General features: G+C 56.5%; 1 long non-coding RNA gene across 1 annotated transcript; it reads left to right on the top strand.

Annotated features, from left to right (window-relative positions):
* The first annotated feature begins 2,067 nt into the window (after positions 1–2,067).
* Positions 2,068–7,186, top strand: LOC102019816. The gene is made up of 3 exons (XR_264044.1): positions 2,068–2,481; positions 2,832–2,963; positions 6,763–7,186. It is a non-coding gene; the product is annotated as an uncharacterized LOC102019816 (long non-coding RNA).
* The last annotated feature ends 238 nt before the right edge of the window (positions 7,187–7,424 follow it).

Genomic DNA, 7,424 nt, shown 5'->3' with positions numbered 1-7,424 from the left:
TGAGTTGAGCTGAATACCCAGAGCTCATAACAATGCCTCCATGAATCCAACTGGAGGCCCAAAACCCATGACAATGTCTCATGCAGACCTGTTTCATGGATCTGCTGGAAAGGCCCAAAGGTCAGTGGTGGAATCTACAATCTACCCTGTCTCTGAATATTAGCCAGTCGTGTCTTCTGGTCTTCTCTGTGTGTCTCTCTCATCTCTCTCATCTCTCACACCCTTTCTGCTCCCTGTCACAGCATGGACCATGCACAGGTGCAGCGCTTTGACCTCCCTCTCCCCAGCCCCCAAACCCTCTGTTCTTTACAGATTTCCCAGTCTGTGGAATTCGGTTACAGCAGCAGAAAACAGATGAAGCCAGAGGCCGTCCTTAAATTCCTCTCTGTCCCCTCATCCCACTGATTCCAGAATCCGTCCCCCGGCCCGTGCTTCCCGCCCCTCCCCCGGCCCTGGCAGGGTGAGAGGCTTCCTGTTACCTCGTCTTTCTCTTCCATGGAGAAACCTCTGAGGAGGCTGCGTGGAACAAGGCGGGGGGGGGGGGGGCTCAGCTGACCCCTCCCCAGTCGCAGGGCAGACAGATGTGCCTTGCCCCGTGTAATCGTGGGCCAGGACTTTAAAAATTACTTTGTGTCAGCTGTGGCACGTTTGAACACCCTGAATATTTCAGGAGACAGTTAACTGGTGTGTTGTAAAGAAAGATTTAATAAAGACATGCATGTCGGGGCTTGCCGGGCCAGCACCTCTGTCTGCGGCTGGCAGCGCGGGACGCGGGCCTTTGACTGCGCGCTGGGGGATTTTCTCTGCTTAACTCGCTGTGCACACAGGTTTAACTCTTCACAAGTCCCTTTCTTCCTCAGGTCACCCTCAAACTCCGGCCATAGCGTGCCATGTGCACGTGACTCTGCCCTCTTGTCCCCAAGACCACGCTGTTCGGTCCGGGTTCCTGCCTCCCAGAGAGAGGCGGCCGGGCTCGGGGACACTGGCGCCGCTCAGCCAGGAGGGGCAGGTGGGCAGGGGATCCCTGTTCTGCGCCCTCTCAGGGTCCTTGAACCTCGCCAGGGAAATACCCTTTGGTTCTGCAGCAGTTAAGATCTTATCTTGGCTCGAGATCATCATTACGGGAGGGAGAGAGGCGGTTTCAGAGACTGTTAGCAGGGCCCGGCATAGGCGCAGCCCGTCCTCGACGGCCCTATCTGCCTTCCGCATCGCGCCCAGCTGCCAATGCTAAACATCATCTTAATAATAATAACACGTTGCTTTCTCCCAGCTTGCTTTCATCGAGGAGCCCAGAGCACTCTACAAGCGTTAATTAATTAAGCTCCGCGCAGCACCCCTTTGAGGTCCTGTGCCCGGGTGCGGCACAAGATGGTTCAAGTGGTTCTCTCTGGCTCGCCCACTCTCGGCTTCAGCAAAATTCCCAACAAAGGCCCCCTGCTGCAGGGTTCAACCGAGTCCAAGATGAAAGGCGAGCATCCCCGCGGAGAGCTGGCTGGCCTGGGCGTCACCTGCTTCTCGCAGAGGTCTTTTGTGTGAAGTCCTGGGGCTGATGGACCGGGCCAGTCCTCGTCCTACCTGCCTGTCAGCATCTCAGGGCAGGGAGACCCACCCAAGGAGAAGAAGGGACAAGGGACAGAGCCTGGCGCCCGGCGCTCACCAGCCCTGTTGCCCTGAGTTCGGAGCGGAGATGAGTCCATTGCCAGCATCCAGCGGCGGCGGCAGCAGCCGTGCCCCTGGGCCCCAGGGTCGGAACAGTGCAGATCCCACAGCCTGGCTCTGACGCTGCCAGCAGTGTGCACCACACGTCTGCCTGGTGCCCACCCTGGCAGGCCGGGCACGGGGGACAAGAGTGAACGGCCCCTGGCCTCATGCCCGTGGTCTGACCTAGGGCCCCAGAGAAGGACACGGTGGAGACGGTGGCCCATGGCAAGCGCAGTGGGGGTGGGCACCCCTCCTGGGCCTGCCGACAGCAGCGGCTGCTCTGGGGTTCTGCGCTGAGGAAGCCAGCCGCTGAGAAGCTCTGTGACATGATGGCCTCGTTATTGTGACTTGGTCCTGATGGCGTCATTGCGTGAGCCCCCACGTCTGTCCTGTGACCAGCTCCTCCCATGCGCAGCCTTGGCCCGGCTGCTGGGGGCAGTAAACAGCCACGGTCTGATGCCTCCATGGCCGAGAGAGGAGAGGCCGGCACTGGGCCCTGACCTGGGCCCCAGGCGGAGGGAGCCCGGCTCCTGGGCACGACTTCCGATGCCTCCCTCAGACCAGCTGGGCCTCTGGGTGAGGGCAGCGGGGAGACTGGTGTGTCCTCAGAGGCTGACCCGTGCGAGACCCTGTGAAAGCGAGAGTGTCAGTTTGGGGTGCAAAGGCTGGGTTGGCCCGGAGCTGTGGACTGGACGTGCCCCACCCGGAGTGGGCTGCTATTCTCGGTGCTGAGTGTTCCCCAAAGCCATGGGCTAAGGAGTGGTGCCCAAGGCTGAGGAGGTAGGGACCACAGGAAATGTGAAGTCCCGCTGGGCCTGCAGTCTCTCTCTCCCACACCCTGGCACGAGGTGACCGCTTCTGCTGTGCTGTGCTTTGGCTGCCGTGCTTCTCCCCTGACGCACTGCCCTGTGTGGCCAGAGGCCTGGGCCGCCGGCCGGGTCTGCTCTGCTGACCTGCAGCCTGAGGAAGCCCCCTTATCTCCAGTGAGGTCAAGCCGGTCCTGAGGGTGGTGCAGAGCCTTCCCCAGCTCTCACTAGAGTCCACTACCAAGGCCACTTTGGGGCTCTGGAGCCTGTCCTATCCTGGGCCCAAACTCAGTCCAGTCCTTGGTGCTTGCTGCTCCCTGCCAGGCTCTGCCAGTGCCCACCCTCTTCGCTGACCGAGCGGGCCGCACCCTGCAGGGGCCATTTGTGGAGAGGACCTGTGCAGAGACAGAGCATCGGGGACTATTTCAGATCAAGCTTACGACGCTGTCTGTGACGGTCAGTGCTGGCCCCAGAAGACTCTGGGGTGGTGGGGTAGGCGCAGGTCTTGCTGTCAGGCCTTGTCTGGACAGCCTTGCAGGAGTGGTTGAGCCAGCAGGAGTGAGCCCAGCCCTCCTGTCCCTGCACAGCTCGACACTGTGTCCCAAGATGCCCTCTAGCAGTGCAAGTTTGGAGCTGAGCTCTGGCCCGGAGTATACAGGAACACTGGTGGGTGAGGGGGTCCACCTGAAGTTTGCTGAGACCCTGCAGCCAGCTCTGGGGAGGCCACGTCTGCCCTTCCTGTGGCCAGTAGCTCAGCATCCCCAGCCGGAAGAGCCCTTCTGACGGAGTCTGGCCTCAGTGTCTGGGGAATGTGGGGGTATGTTCGGAAGGGGACATGACTTTGCCCTGAGTGCAGTGGTTCTGTGGTGGATCAGGGTTATTCTCACTTGTTTCCACCCGGACCACAACCCCCGAGGGTGCTGTCATGGGGGTGCTGTGAGGGGGCGGATGGGAAGGAACCTGCGAGGTCATAAAGGGAGCTGCACCAGGGCCAGAGCAAGGCTGCAGGCCAGGTCCTGGCGGGGAAGCCTTGCCCAGGGTCCTGGCACCCTGACTCACCTGAGGCTCAAATCCCATCCTCTCTTGGTGTCCGGTCCCCCCAGAGGGCTGGTGACCCCCGCTCCAGGGTCTACACTCTCGGCCAAGTGTTGCAGAGTTGAAGGAACCTACAGCTTTGGCGGGGAGGACTTTGACGGGCCTCCACGGGGACGGTGTCTCCCCTTCTTAAGGGCCCAGGGAGCCCAGAGCTGGGCTGAGGGGGCTGTCAGAGGGTGCAGCGGCTTTTGTTTGACTGTGTTGGCTCCATTTGGACTTCTGCCCTCTTTCTCCTGAGCTGTGACCATTGAAATGTGGCTTCCTGTGAGCTGAATGCACCCGTGAAAGAGCATACTCACATGACTTTTGACAAATGCCCACCGCCCTGTAATCACAGTGACCACAACCCGTAGAGAAAATACCGCCAGGAATCCCCAAATTTACTCATGCCTTCTGCAATAAATTCCCTCTTGTTTCCTGAGATCCTAGAAACCACTGAGCTGGTATCTGTCCCAAACATTTACCTCCTCTAAGACACGCGGTGATGGAGTCTGTGAGATGCAGGCCTTCGTGCCTGGCTTCCTCCACTCCCACATCGCTGCATGTTCAGTGGTTCTCACATGGATCCACTGTGTTTCCCCAGCCGTGGAGCTGCGTGTGCACGTGGGATCCAGTGTGCGCGCCTGGCCGCAGAGCTGCGTGTCCATGTGGGATGTGGCATCTGTCCATTCAGCTCCGTGGCCAGGCCCAGATCCCGGAGCCAGAAGGCTTGCAGTCTGAAACCTTGCTCCCCCACCGACCTGCTCTGCGTTTTCAATAAGTAACCCTTCCCAGGCCCGCCATGATCCCCGAGTCACCTGTATCACCCCTGCATTGCACACTGCGTTGCTGTCACACACGCTAGGATGCTGCCGTCACTGTTAATGTCATAACATCAACACGGAAACTCCGCAGAAGTGCGTGTGAACTCAGCCGCCCATCTCATTTTAATTTTATTTATTCTTTTCCTACATTTCAAGCTTCCTTACAATGTTCATCTCTTATTTGTCTGTTCTTTTTTTGTTTGTTTGTTTGTTTTTTCTGGTACCAGGAATCGAACTTACGACCTTGCACTTGCCAGGCAGGCGCTGTGCCGCTGAGCTAAATCCCCAGCCCCCATCTCTTATTTGTATAAGAAATATTAAAAAAAGTTTGCCAACTGAGGTGGTATATGCTTGCAGTCCCAGCACTCAGGAGGCTGAGGCAGGGGGATTGCCATGAGTTCAAGGCCAGCCCCGGTTACAGAGCAAGACTCCATCCCAAACCCAAACAAAACAAACTTTAAGGAATATTTAATGTGACAAACTCATGATGTAACTTAAAGTGAAAACACACAGGAAACAAACCTGCACACAGACACTGAGCCTTCTTTTGTTTATATGTAAAAGCACAGATCAAAGTGTAGGTGAAAGCAGAATGTAGTTTCCCGGTGGGGAGAGATCTGTAGTTTCCTTTTAATGCATTCAGTTATTTAAAACTTTTTCTGAGCGAGCTGTGTTTGTACGTAGAAGGAGAATCAAGGAAAGTCGTTCTCGCGTTTTGTGTTTGTGACTGGCTGCTTGGCTAAAATTCTAGTGTAACCTTAAATTAGTGGTCACTCAGGGACACGAGTGGAAGAGTGGAGAGACTTTCTTTTAAATTAAAAAGCGTATCACTCTTATTACTTACACAGGATAATAGGTTTCAGTCTCGGATTTTCACACCTGCAAGTTGTGCACTTTGACATCTCCTCATCTCCCCCTCTCCCTTCCTTACCCCATTCCCTTCCTTGCCCATGACCGCCTCAGCCTGTCCTGAGTGTTTCCTACCCCTGTGCTCTTGGCTCCCTTGGCCTGATCGCTTGCATCAGTTTCTGCAGAGCCCAGTGTGCTTGTGCCCCAGTGCCTTGGCATGTGCCCTTGCCCCTGCCCAGGATGGGCTCCATTAATTCCCTCCTCTCCACACCTCCTCCGCAAGCCCTGTGGCCTCCGGCGGCCAACCTCCATGGGCTCTGATGTGCGTCTGATGTTCCCTCATCTTCTGAGAACTCAGTGTGAGCCCCACTGCCTCTGAGCATGGTGAAGGTTCCACCTGAAAGCACTCCTTTGCTAGCTCACAGGTGACAGAGGCCGTCTGAGTCACTGTGCTCACTTAGAGCCCTGCTGCCTTTGAGGTGTTCGTTTCCTGCTGAGAGAAAGCCCCTCAGTCTTCTGCATGGCAGAGACATTTCCTCGAGCCAAAGAGCGGAAGGACTGCATCATGCTCCAGGACTGGTGGGGTTTAGGGTCCACTCCAGCTCCAGAATATCTATGCCAGGCCCCGGAGGGCCAGTGTAATAAATAACAAATCAAGTCAAAGACCCGTCTCGGCAGGGACGCCGTGCCAAACAGCCTGGACAGCTCAATCGCGGGGTTTAGAAGCGGCTCCTAAGACAGGAGGCGACCTCTTCAGAGGCCCAGCGCAGCGAGGGCGTGAGGGGACAGGGGACTGCAGACTGAGGAGGGCACAGGAGGGCCCGCAGTCTATACCAGAGACTGTCCGGTGTTTTGGAAATACCACGCAGGGGCGCTGGCTTTGGAGCCTTGCGTAGCTTTGCACAGCATCACATGGCTTCGAGTGTGAGGCACCCAGGGAGGGACCGAGGTCCCGCTGTTGCACCTTCACCCCCTGTGTGGAAGATGCCCTCTGCCCAGCTGGATCTAGAAGCCACATCTTATGGGCATTCTGGGTCCGCCTTGCATGGCCTCCTTCCCTGGAAATGCCCTATCTTTGGTGCAGACATTTAGAAACTCGATTATTTGTTTATTCTTGCTGCTGTTGTAATTCTGCCTGATTTTAAAGCATGCAGAGTGTAGAAGGTGAGTTATAGGGGGAAATGATGGTACTAAACCCCCAGTTTCACCAACAAGAGAATTACTTGTTCTCTTCTTCAGCCAAGAAGAAGCAAGGAGCCACTCAGATTCCTGCTAATTGTTGCGGACGTTTAATAACGGGCCGACTTGGGAAGCCCACAGACTCTTCCCATAGGGTTTCAATATTCCCTAAATTTGTGCGGCCAACTCAGGCTTTCAGTTTCGAGAAACCACCAGACTACAAAAGGCTTTTTCTTTGCACGCTGAGCTGGACCTCGAAAGGCCCCACGCAGCCCCCACACCCATCAAAATGTCTCTGACGATTTCTTCCTTGTGCTTTCTGCTTCCAGACATTAAAGAGCACTTTCAAGTCGAACCTACAGCGGGAGGATGTGAAAAGGAGTCGCCACCGTGCCATCCCGGCGACGCTGAGCAAAGGGATTGTGTGGAGAAGCCGCGTGTTTTCCTTTTGAGTCTGAAAGGAGCTGGGGGGATCCTCACGAGGCGCTGGGGTCCCTCCCCGAGCCTGCTTTCATCCGCACCCCTGCCCCCACTGCCCGCTGTTTGTGTTCTCCCCCTGGCCAGGGAGGCCCCGGAATTTCTCTTTAGCTTTTGTTTGCTAAAGGGAGGTTCAGGGCTTATGTAAAAACTGGCACCTAAGTCTGACATAGTTTCTGCAGCCAGGAGCGCCTCTGAGAGTGGAGGTCAGCTTTCAGACTGGGCTTTAACTGCCGCGCTTGTAATCCCAAGATGTTGAATGCTTTTTAAATTGCAGACACGGACTGGGAGAGGAGCCTTTTTACAAACTAAGTGCCCTAAGCTGCTGCGAGTGTTTTCACAAGACACCTCCGGGAATGCAGAGCGGAGCTGCCGCGGCCAGCGCGCTCCTCCTGTGGAAGCTCTCGCTTTGTGCAGCCTGCCGCGGCCTCGGGGTGGGGGCCCGCAGCCCAGTGGAGGGGGATTAACCTCACAATGGGGCACCAGCAATTTGGGTGACCCTCAGTTTGGGTGA

This window comes from Chinchilla lanigera, unplaced genomic scaffold (assembly GCF_000276665.1).
Source record: "Chinchilla lanigera isolate Chin_1 unplaced genomic scaffold, ChiLan1.0 scaffold00090, whole genome shotgun sequence".
Classification (NCBI taxonomy): domain Eukaryota; kingdom Metazoa; phylum Chordata; class Mammalia; order Rodentia; family Chinchillidae; genus Chinchilla; species Chinchilla lanigera.
This window is presented reverse-complemented; position numbering and strand designations above follow the sequence as displayed.